Here is a 13,249-nt window from a genome sequence, read left to right as displayed (position 1 = left end):
GAAATAATCGATTTCGTGGAACACATAAGCCAGCCAAACAAAGGTCTGGGAGGGAAGGTAGAGGAATCTCCTGAAAAATTAGGGCTAAACCGCCCTTAATTTTCTTGAAATTAGTCACCGAGCCCTAAATGACTTTCAGAAGATAGAAAATATGTACTTACTTTCCAAAAAAATCGTAAGGATAAAGCCTTTCATGGCCTTGTAACAGATCACACACCATCGGCTTACTTACATAACCAATTATCTAGTATAAATTTCGCCTTGATGTACCTTCAAAACTTGATGTACATCAGAAACTTGGTGAAAAGGGGTTAGTTTTGAATGTCTAAGCAGGAAAATCTGTATATTACCAAGTTTCCGGCCTTTCTGTGTACTCCAACACAAAAAGTACGAAGGAGCTTCTAGGAGGCATGTATTTATCAATGACTTATGATGTGTTACAAGGCCATGAAAGGCTTTATCCTTACGATTTTTTTGGAAAGTAAGTACATATTTTCTATCTTCTGAAAGTCATTTAGGGCTCGGTGACTAATTTCAAGAAAATTAAGGGCGGTTTAGCCCTAATTTTTCAGGAGATTCCTCTACCTTCCCTCCCAGACCTTGGTTTGGCTGGTTTATGTGTTTCACGAAATCGATTATTTCTGTGTTTTCGTGACTTTTGCAAATTATTTAAACTATATTCGACTAAATATTCAAAAATAAGCAAAAATTCCCTTTATTTCTGACGTTTTTATAATAAAATATAAACAGTTTTCTCTATTTTAGGATAGCGTTTTTCCTTAGCCCTAAATTTTGATAATTTGCTATGAAATATGATATTTTTGCACACAGGAACAAAGATTCTGTTCGCAATTATTGAAATATATACTAATATTGCAGAAAAAGTTTGATATTGACCGTTTTTTGCCAAAATATGTAACAAAAGTTACAAAAACCGAATATTTTTGACGCATTGAAAACAGGGTTAACAACTTCTTCTTTGTTATTCTCGCTTATAGGGTTGCCATAGATCCATGTTAAATACATTTTTTAATTACCACAGGACCAACATTTTTTTAAGTATTTGGTTTTTTGAATATTGGGTATGGGCTTCTAAAATACTGAGGTGTTATTGTTGGTGAAATTTAAAACCGAATATTTTTGACACTCACTGTAAGTAAATTATTTAATAAAATTATGAATGAAAAACTAAAAAAACTGTACTACTTATTACTAATAATGAAAATTAAGAAATTTTCAAGACAAATCTACTAAAAATCGTAAACAGGACCACTGTTCGTAAACAGGACCAGATGAAGTATATACGCTCGAATAGCCCTTAAACTGAGGTTCAATAAGGAGTTTTCCGACATATATAATCAAACTTCTTTGGTATTTATTTTTTATAAAATGATTCGTTGTAACAACGTTCCAGTTCCATGTTGATTAGGAATGTAGATATGGAAAAACGTTAACACTAACCTGTTTTTTCTTTGCTTGTGAACTCATCTCAACTTTTATTGTTTCAAAAGTTTGTTTTAAAAAAGGTTGTTCCACTGGCAATCCTCAACGAATAGTGATTAGGTTTTCGTTTGGTCTTAAATAAATTTTTAACAAAGAACACATATTTACTTCAATGCTGTTTTAAATCTATGAAAAACATCTTACCACTTCCACAAATATTTTTAAAATCGAAAGAGACAACAAATACGTTGGAGATACTTAGTCAGTTGACGATCCGCTGCAGAACGCAATCCTGATATAAATAATCCTGATATAAATAATCCTGATATAAATAATCCTGATAATTCCACAAATATAACCAGAAAAAATATCGGGCAAAGAGTCTTTTTTTTGAATTTCTTCTTCTTTGCATTAATTTCAACACTGTTGCAAATTCTCTCAAATGGTTTCCACTTGTTTCTTTCATCTATACGTTCTATTAGAACATAGACAAACACATGCGACAAAAAGAGACAACTACAGACCATGGAAGCAATTCACATTAATTGACTACACTAAAAACCAGAGTCTGTTTGCGTTCAACATCGCCGATGAATGAATGTTACCCAAGCAGTGTTCCAGAACTCAAAAGTTTTTACACATTTTACGACTTTTACCAGTTTTGCGTTCCCGTACACAAAAACACAACACAATTTATATGGGAGTCGTTTACCACTTTTACGACTTTTACAAGTTTTACCACTTTATAATGTACGGGAACAGGCCACCAAATACATACAAAACATTGTATATCAAAGAATACATGTGTACTACTTTTTTCGCTTTGGTTATACGCGGATGTCAAAGCAAACAAAATCCCTGTTCCAGAACTGCAATATTAGGTCTGTTTGACAACTCAAAAGTTTGTACAAATTTGTATAAATTTTTACAAAATGCTGTTCGATAACAAACTTGAAAGAGAAATCAGAAGCAGTTGCAAATACTTGTAAGAACTTCCAAATACTTTTTACTTGCGAAGATATCGCTAATCTATTAGTAAAAAAAGTAAAAATTAGAAAAGGATACGTCAAACGAAATCCACTGTTGGCCCGTACTTTAAAAAGTTGTAAAAGTCGTAAAAATTGTAAAAGTCGTAAACGATTTTCATATAAATTTTGTGTACGGGAACGCAAAATGTGTAAAAGTCGTAAAAATTGTAAAACTTTTTAGTTCTGGAACAGAGCTGTTGTCTTGTGTAAACGCCTGATATATTAACAATTCTATAAATCGAATGTTTTTGTTTTTCATAATATTGATAATGCAAATATGCATTTTTATTATAAAACAAAATTACAGCTCCCTAAAGTATGCAATAATAATTTGGTGTAACTTAGTTAAAAATAGCAGCAATCGCCAGAAGATGTTGTAAAAACTTTCAAAAACTATGTTTTGGAGGTGTCTTAATCAAGCCACTGAGTAAGCTTGGGCTAAAAAGGGTCAAACTTTCCAAAAAAAATGTCAAATGACGCCTGGAGACACTGCGTGTTGCCTAGGCCAGAAGGTTTTTTAGTGACCCTCGTATAACCTTAAGTATAAAAGGTAGATATTTCCACATTTCCTTGCTTTAACATGTCCCATAACCTATTGGGGATCTTCTCAGATGTGTACTTCGGTACGGAAAGTCTCTGACCGTCACTCACTTGGGAGTGTCCAGAGATGATTCATTTGTCGAATTTTCCAAGCAGCTCACTACTTCCGATATTATATCAAGTATTCCCTGGTAATATCAAACAGACAACCGTTTGTTGATAGCTAGAGTGAGAAGGCGACCCAGCCTAGAGGGTTCGTTGGCAGTCCCAACACTAGGATCGGACGCTGTGGCCCAATCAGCCGCACGTCTTAAATTAATCCGATTACAGAAACATTAACAAATTCAAACAACAGCAACCCTATGATGACGACTTTTGGCTTTAAAAAACGGTTTATGATTGGCACCTGGAACGTAAGAACTCTCTCCGAACCAGCAAGACTTGAGCAAGTCCGAAAAGAGATGGCCTCGTATAGCGAAGTGCGATGGACAGGTAGTTCAGCAGAACCTGTAAAATTACAGAACGGTTACTCCTTTATTTACTCCTGCAACCCAAACTACAAAATAAGAGGCGTAGGATTAATTATTTCCCCTAAAGCTCGGAGTGCGATGATTGAACATAAAACTGTATCAGACAGAATCATTACAGCAAGATTCAAATGCAAATTTAGAAATATTTGCATCGTGCAGTGTTACGCCCCGACAGAACCGGATGAAAACGAGATTAAAGATGATTTTTACAACCAACTCGATGCAATAACGAATTCCCAACACGTCGGTTATATAAAAATTTGCATGGGCGATTTCAATGCCAAAGTCGGGACGGATAACGAGAATCTGCAATCGGTCATCGGGAAACATGGCCTTGGAGACGTTGGAAACAATAATGGAGAAAGACAGGTCGACTTTTGCGCACGCCATCGGCTCTTTATCGGTGGGACAAAATTCCCGCACAAAAATATCCATAAATAAACGTGGGAATCGCCGGGACATTATATAAGAAATCAAATAGACCACTTCTTGGTGAGCAAACTGTTTTTGGGTTCTTTAATGGATGTCAGGTCCAGGCGAGGGACCGATATTGACAGTGATCACAACCCTTGAGAGTTATAATACAGCTCGGCTCAAGAATCCTGCAATAGTGACATCATACAAGCAAAACCTACATCTACGCCTCAATGAAAACTCCCAGAACAGTTGGCAACACATAAAGCAAGCATGTAAAACATCAGCGAAAACGGTTCTCGGTACTAAGCCCAAAAATATAAAACCTTGGATTGGGCCAGAAACGTGGAATGAAATACAAAACCGCAAAAAGCTCCACAACGCTATTTTTCGTTCTAAATGTCCAGCCACCAAAACTCAAGCGCGAATTGCATACCGTGAATCAGCGCGCAAAGTAACGTATATGATCCGTATTGACCGTGAGAGATATTTAAACGAAATAGCAAACGAAGCTGAACAAGCTTCGAACACCGGCAACCTAAGGGGGGTGTACACTGCCATTAAAGAGCTGTGCGGTAATAATATCAGAGGCACGGCAATCTTGAAGGCTAATGATGGTTCAGACCTAACGACCACCGAAGAACAATTAGTCCGGTGGTGTGATTATTTCACATCACAATCACAGACAACTAACAGGATCGTATCTGAAACTGATATACTAATTACCAGAAGCAACCCGAGAAGAGCTATTTCAACGGATCCCCCAACAACAACGGAAATTATAGCTATATTGGACAATATGAAAAATTGTAAGTCGGCAGGCCCAGATAACATTGCGGCAGAGCTTTTGAAGTATGGGTCCAATACGATAGCGGAATACTTAACTCCTCTTATTCACAATGCTTGGGTCAACAACAACATTCCAAATGACTGGAAAGAGGGTACTGTTATTACTATTCCCAAAAAAGGTGATTTAACACTCTGCAAAAACTGGAGAGGTATAACATTGCTGAACTCGATCGGCAAAATTATAGCTACACTAATTCTACAAAGAATTCAACCTGTAATTGATGAGACGTTGCGTAAAGAGCAAGCAGGGTTTAGGCCGGGGCGATCATGTGTAGATCATGTTAACACCTTGCGTATTATAATCGAACAATCGGTAGAGTACAACTCCCCCCTTTACCTGCTTTTTATTGATTTTGAACGTGCATTCGACACCGTTTCCCGTGATGATATCTGGTTAACACTGTTAAATAAGGGTATACCAAAAAAATAGTTGCTCTAATACAAGAACTATACAACGGAGCAGAATATAAAGTACATTTTAATGGTAAGGAGAGCAACCCTTTTAGTACCTCAGCTGGAGTGAGGCAAGGATGTGTACTATCCCCCACATTATTCCTCATACTTTTGGACTGGGCAATGGAGGAAACAAATTCACAAGTTCCTGAGGGTATAAGATGGAATTTAAACAGTTTTCTTGGTGATATTGACTACGCAGACGACATCTGTCTGATGACTCATAAACACTCTGTTATGGAAGCAAAACTTAAGAAATTATCCGAAAACGCGAATAAGGTCGGATTACGGATAAATTTCACCAAAACCAAATTAATGCGTATATGTTCCGAAAACTCAACCCCAATGACAATCAATGGTACAACTATTGAAGATGTGTCTTCATTCAATTACCTAGGATGTACAATATCTAGAGATGGCGGTTCAGCGAAAGACATAAATGATCGTATCAATAAAGCGCGATCTGCATTTATGAAATTATATAAAATATGGAGATCCAACACCATATCCAAGAAAACTAAACTTAAAATATTCAACAGCAGCGTCAAGTCTGTTTTGCTATATGGATGTACAACATGGAGCTTTACAAAAGCAACGCAACAGAAATTGCAATCATTTGTGAACAGCTGTCTGAGGCAAATATTACGCATTTATTGGCCCAACTGGATCTCAAACGAAGCTTTATGGCAAATGGCAAACTGCAGTCCATTACTCGTTGAAATAAGGAAGAGAAAGTGGACATGGATTGGTCACACGCTTAGACGACCACCATCAGAAATATCAAGATCATCATTTGAATGGAATCCTCAAGGGCACCGCAGCCAAGGGCGCCCACGTAATACATGGATACGATGTGTGAAACAAGAATATGAAGCAGCTCAACTTTCATGGAACCAAGTCAAGATGCTAGCAAGAGATAGAGAGAGATGGAGAGATTTTGTTAATGCCCTATGTTCTTCGTGCGTGAACGTTTTGTTTGTGTATATAACAATTGTATTAGCAAAAATTATACATAAATAAATAAAGGACATATATATATCACCACGCCCGAAAATCAAAATAAAAGACATCTCTTTTCAAATTTTTTATCATTGAATTTCTTTTTTATTTTCTTCTTTCATTTTTTTTTCATTTCTTCGTAGTTTTTTTATTTTCTCGGGTTTTTGTTTTTAATTTTAACATAATTAATTTCTTATAATTTCAGATAAACATGTATGTATGTTTGTTTGTTGTTGGTTTTGTTTTTTGCTTCTATGTTTTGTAATTTAAAATATTTGTTGTTGCTGTTGTTAGTTGTTTACTTTTATGCATAGAAGTTGACGGTTGTTTTGTCTTCCTTGGGAAACTTAAAAACTATTTGCAGCATAATGCCTTCGGTTTCGTTAAAAAAATGCAACTTGTTTTAATGTTAAAAAATAATACAAAAACATAATAATTAAAAAAATACCTTTACAAAAACTGCATACATAATTTCAAATATTGTTTATTTGTTTGTTTTTGTAAAATAACTACAGTTGGGTTTTTTTTTGTTAAATTGTGCATTGACTTGTGTTTTAGTTTTATTTTATTATTTTTTTTGAAAATTTAATTTGAAAATAAATTTAACAAATTTACAATTTCTTTTTTCATATAAGACTAACAGTTTAAATAGTATTTGTTTGTTGTATGGATTTTTCTTTGCGGTTTTTGGTTTATTTAAAAATTGTTACATTACATTTTGAAAGTGTTTTTTACTGTTTTCAAACTGTTTTGTTAATTTAACTACCCAATCTGTGTAAGGTTGTGTGGATGAGGATTTAATGGAGGGGATTTGTTTTGGTATTTTTCTTTCTTGTTGCTATATATATGTATGTATGTACGTCGATAATGTATGAAATGTTTTTGTATATTGTTGTTGTTATTTTTGTTTTGTTAAAGTAATTATCCATCATCATTGTGTTTTAAAAGTTTTGTTCTGTTTTTTTTATTTATCATTGTTTTTGTATAATCAAAATTGAATCACTAACAAGAATTGGAGTTTTATAAACATTGTTTTTATTTCGTGTTTTTTTATACTTATCATATATGTTTTTTTATTATTTAAACCTATATTATAAATCAGCTACAAGTTTGTATATAATGTGTTTGGGTGTATTATGAATGTTGAGTTTTTTTTAATTATATATAATTTTTGTATTATTTCACTAAATTGTTAATAATTATTTTGATCTAAAATGTTAATCATTGAATCGTATTTATCGTTTATTTTCATTTTTCTTGTGTATTTAACAACTAATCTATAATTATTTTTTCATTTAATATCAGAATCGTAAATATTTAAATTTAACGTTCAGTTTTTGGTTTTTCTTTCGAGTTTAAAACACCATATAACCATTGTGGAGTCTTGGTGTGTGGGCAATTTCAAATTCTAGTTTATTTCTTTTACCTTTTCCTTTTTTGGTTGGGGGACATAGAGGGTCTTAAATTCGACTTAAGGCTATTTGCTGTTGTGGCATGTCTGTATGTATGTACGTTTTGAAAAACAAACCTTTGATATCAGGTTCCACATGATCATTGTCTGCATTGTTATTTTGGGGGATTTCTTTAAGGGAAGGGGGACTGACATTCCTGTTATTTACCATAATTTTCTTTCATTTTCCTGTTACCTTTCGGATTTATTTTTAAATATATTTTACAACAAATATTTGTTTGTATGACTATATGATTGTTTTATTTATTTTTATTAACTTATTTTAAATTTCTAACTATTTACAAAATTGTGTATTTTCTTAAAATCATTAACTAAATTGTATGTACTATCTAACTATGGATAAATAACAATGTACAAAAAATTGTTTTGTTTGTGAGTTGGCGTTTTTCATTCTTTTTTTTTTGTTTAATTCAGCAAAAAACAATAGGAAATTTATTTATTTTTTGTTATGTTTTGTCATATAAAACCAAATGAATTATTATTGAATACTCGTATTGAAGGATGTAGGGTAAGCAATTAAGAACGGGAACAACTGAAGTTGAGCAGCATAATTTCTATTGGGTAATAGGAATTATATTCAAAAGAGAAAACTGATTGAATAATTGTAAAGAGGGGTGTTGGCATACCAAAGAGAAAAATTTGCGTCAGTGACATTTTTCTATAGAAAAATTTGCGTCAGTGCGTCTATAGAAAAATTGCGTCAGTGACATTTTTCAATAGAAAAGTTTGCGTCCGTGACATTTTTCTATAGAAAAATTTGCGTCTGTGACATTTTTGTGCGTCTGTGACATTTTTCTATAGAAAAATTTGCGTCAGTGAGATTTTTCTATAGAAAAATTTGCGTTAGTGAGATTTTTCTATAGAAAAATTTGCGTTAGTGAGATTTTTCTATAGAAAAATTTGCGTTAGTGAGATTTTTCTATAGAAAAATTTGCGTTAGAAAAATTTGCGTTAGTGAGATTTTTCTATAGAAAAATTTGCGTTAGTGAGATTTTTCTATAGAAAAATTTGCGTTAGTGAGATTTTTCTATAGAAAAATTTGCGTTAGTGAGATTTTTCTATAGAAAAATTTGCGTTAGTGAGATTTTTCTATAGAAAAATTTGCGTTAGTGAGATTTTTCTATAGAAAAATTTGCGTTAGTGAGATTTTTCTATAGAAAAATTTGCGTTAGTGAGATTTTTCTATAGAAAAATTTGCGTTAGTGAGATTTTCTATAGAAAAATTTGCGTTAGTGAGATTTTTCTATAGAAAAATTTGCGTTAGTGAGATTTTTCTATAGAAAAATTTGCGTTAGTGAGATTTTTCTATAGAAAAATTTGCGTCAGTGAAATTTTTCTATAGAAAAATTTGCGTCAGTGAGATTTTTCTATAGAAAAATTTGCGTCAGTGAGATTTTTCTATAGAAAAATTTGCGTCAGTGAGATTTTTCTATAGAAAAATTTGCGTCAGTGAGATTTTTCTATAGAAAAATTTGCGTCAGTGAGATTTTTCTATAGAAAAATTTGCGTCAGTGAGATTTTTCTATAGAAAAATTTGCGTCAGTGAGATTTTTCTATAGAAAAATTTGCGTCAGTGAGATTTTTCTATAGAAAAATTTGCGTCAGTGAGATTTTTCTATAGAAAAATTTGCGTCAGTGAGATTTTTCTATAGAAAAATTTGCGTCAGTGAGATTTTTCTATAGAAAAATTTGCGTCAGTGAGATTTTTCTATAGAAAAATTTGCGTCAGTGAGATTTTTTTATAGAAAAATTTGCGTCAGTGAGATTTTTCTATAGAAAAATTTGCGTCAGTGAGATTTTTCTATAGAAAAATTTGCGTCAGTGAGATTTTTCTATAGAAAAATTTCACTGACATTTTTCTTTAGAAAAATTTGCGTCCGTGACATTTTTCTATAAAAAAAATGCGTCCGTGACATTTTTCTATAAAAAATTTGCGTCCGTGATATTTTTCTATAAAAAATTTGCCTCAGTGACATTTTTCTATAGAAAAATTTGCCTCATTGACATTTTTCTATAGAAAAATTTGCGTCCGTGACATTTTTCAATAGTAAAATTTCGTTCGTGACATTTTTTCAATAGAAGTATTTGCGTCTGTGACATTTTTCTATAGAAAATTTTCGGTCCGTGACATTTTTCTATTGAGAAATTTCCGTCCGTGAAATTTTTCTATAGAAAAATTTCCGTCCGTGACATTTTTCTATAGAAAAATTTGCTTCAGTGACATTTTTTTACAGAAAAATTTGCCTCGGTGACATTTTTCTATAAAAAAATTTGCCTCGGTGACATTTTTCTATAAAAACATTTGCGTCAGTGACATTTTTCTGTAGAAAAATTTGCATACGTGACATTTTTCAATAGAAAAATTTGCATATGTGACATTTTTCAATAGAAAATTTTGGGTCCGTGAAGTTTTTCTATAGAAAAATTTGCGTCCGTGGCATTATTCTATAGAAAAATTTGCGTCTGTGATATTTTTCTATAGAAAAATTTGGGTCCGTGACATTTTTCTGTAGAAAAATTTGCATAAGTGACATTTTTCAATAGAAAAATTTGCATACGTGACATTTTTCAATAGAAAATTTTCGGTCCGTGACATTTTTCGAAAGAAAATGAAATCAAGAAAATCACTGATGATGATCCATAAAGAGATTATGTTCAGTTCTTGAGTGATGTCTGTAGTTGTTCACCGCGTCTATGTGGTCGTATGAGTAACATATGTGTACATTCAACATACGCCGCCATGTCACTTTTTCTGACATTTTTCCTATAGGGCCAATCACAATGGTCCGTTGAGTGGTGTTATTTCATTTCTCGTTACATTAAATTTTCTCTTCTGAAAATATTTCCTCAACATAATATTAAATGATATGGAATGTTTATGTTTATTTTTACCATAGATTATTTCTTTTTGTTGTTGTTGTTGGCTTTCTTGTAATTGCTAATAAATACAATTGCGGTGTAGTTAGATTCGTTGCTTTGCTTTCTTTTTGTGGTTACTTTTTTAGAAATTATTGAACAGAAATTGGAGCAATAAAGAGTTCGACTTTTAAAAATCAGATTAACAACAAAATCTCGCCTCATCTGTGTCTTTCTTTATTTTTCCGTTACAAAAAGTGTGATTTTTTTAATAATAATTTCTTCTATTAGAATTGTTTTCCTTTTTTGTTTTTAGTATTGTTTGTTCTTGTAATGTTTACGTTTTACACAATTATTTGCATCTGCACAGCAGAAAAAATGTTTTACTAACAAATATTACATGGGTTTCTTTTTTATATAAATTTATATGTATATTACATATTGTAATTATGTACTATTGTTGTTGTGTTTTCTTCTAATTATTTTCATTTGATTTTTCTTTCTTCTATTAAATGTTAACGCAGTGGATTTTGTTTTTCTATTTTAATCTACAGAATTGTGACTTTTCTTTAATGAGAAAGAGAGAGTTAGAAAGTGTGTAAGAGAGAGTAGAGCTTTGAATGAGTTAACATGATTGAGGTTATGAGATGTTTATATTATGCAATTGATGTCGGAACACACCCACATCAGATGCATTATATAACCACCCTCGTAGGTGTAGACATAAAGTATTTTTTGCAAATTTGTTTATTTGTTACTTCTTGTTTGTTGTTGATGATTGTTGTTGTATAGAGTACAGCTAATACAAGAGTATATTATTAGAATAATTTAAGGGAATTTAATTGAGAGAGTTAGTTGAGAGAGAGGAAGGAATTCTTTTACATTTTGTTAATAACGGCGATGGGAACAAGAGAGAGACAGTTTAGTTTCATGTTTTTGTTTAACTATTTTTGTGTAAAAACATTTGTGCTATTTGTTTCATATTCTTCTTCGTCTTCATTACAAAAAGAAAACTTGGGAAACATTTCATATTTACAGTTGTAAAAAAATATAGGTATTTAACAAATAACATTAATAGAATAGTGTGGTGTAGAGAAAAATACTGATACAGAGACAGAGAGAGGGGGGTATTTTCTTCATTTGTAAACACTTTGAGATGGAATCTAAGATCATAAAGTATTCTTAGATTTTAATAAATGCATTAACATACCTGAAATATCATCATTTTCATTTGTTGTTGTAATCTGTTTGATTTTATGTTTTGCTGTATTATGTACTTTTGTTTGTTATTTGGTTTTGTTCAATTGTTTATATGCAAATTGTTTATGTATACGTATGTCTTTAGTTCATTGTGTTGGGAAATGCTGCAGGCATTATATTTTGGGAATTTTTTTTTCGGGGTACAATTTGTTATATACTTTGTTTTGTATATAGAATGTTTTTTTGTAAAGCATAAATGTATATATTTATATGGATGTATGTTGTTTATGTATATATGTATAGTAATAAATACGTATTTATATAAAGCTTTTCCATATACAAATGCATATAACTGTAAGATGTAAAAAAAGGAAAACCTATTAGTGAACAAAATGAACCCAATGTGCCAAACACACACAAATTTCCAGAGAATTCGACAAAGTATAAGAGGAGTACGTGTTTGCAAACATATTCATTTTTTGTCATCAGGGACATTTTTCTATAGAAAATGTTTTATCAGTCGCGTCTTTCTATAGGCATTTTTCTACAGAAAAATTGTCATCAGTGGCATTTTTCTAAAGAAAAATTGTCATCAGCCGCATTTTTCTACAGAAAAATTGCCATCAGTCGCATTTTTCTATAGAAAAATTTCCACCAATGAAATTTTTCTATCGAATAATTGTCATCAGTCCCATTTTTCTATAGAAAAATTGCCGTCAATGAAATTTTTCTATAGAAAAATTGCCATCAATGACGTTTTTCTATAGAAAAATTGTCATCAGTGACATTTTTCTTATAGAAAAATTGTCATCAGTGGCATTTTTCTTATAGAAAAATTGTCATCAGTGACATTTTTCTTATAGAAAAATTGTCATCAGTGACATTTTTCTTATAGAAAAATAGTCATCAGTGGTATTTTTCTACAGACAAATTGTCATCAGTGGCATTTTTCTATAGAAAAATTGTCATCAGTGGCATTTTTCTATAAAAAAATTTTCATCAGTGGCATTTTTCTATAGAAAAATTGTCATCAATGGAATTTTTCTAGAGAAAAATTGTCATCAATTGCATTTTTCTATAGAAAAATTGTCATCAATGGCATTTTTCTATAGAAAAATTGTCATCAGTGGCATTTTTCTACAGAAAAATTGTCATCAGTGGCATTTTTCTATAGAAAAATTGTCATCAGTGGCATTTTTCTATAGAAAAATTGTCATCAGTGGCATTTTTCTACAGAAAAATTGTCATCAGTGGCATTTTTCTATAGAAAAATTGTCATCAGTGGCATCTTTCTATAGAAAAATTTTCATTAGAGGCCTTTTTCTATAGAAAATTTTTTATCAGTGGCATTTTTCTATAGAAAAATTGTCATCAGTGGCATTTTTCCTATAGAAAAATTGTCGTCAGTGGCATTTTTCTATAGAAAAATTTTCATTAGAGGCCTTTTCTATAGCAAAATTGTCATC

This window comes from Musca autumnalis, unplaced genomic scaffold (genome assembly GCF_047663935.1).
Source record: "Musca autumnalis isolate F117 unplaced genomic scaffold, ASM4766393v1 scaffold_3, whole genome shotgun sequence".
In the NCBI taxonomy this organism is placed as follows: Eukaryota; Metazoa; Arthropoda; class Insecta; order Diptera; family Muscidae; genus Musca; species Musca autumnalis.
Note: the sequence above shows the minus strand (reverse complement) of the source record.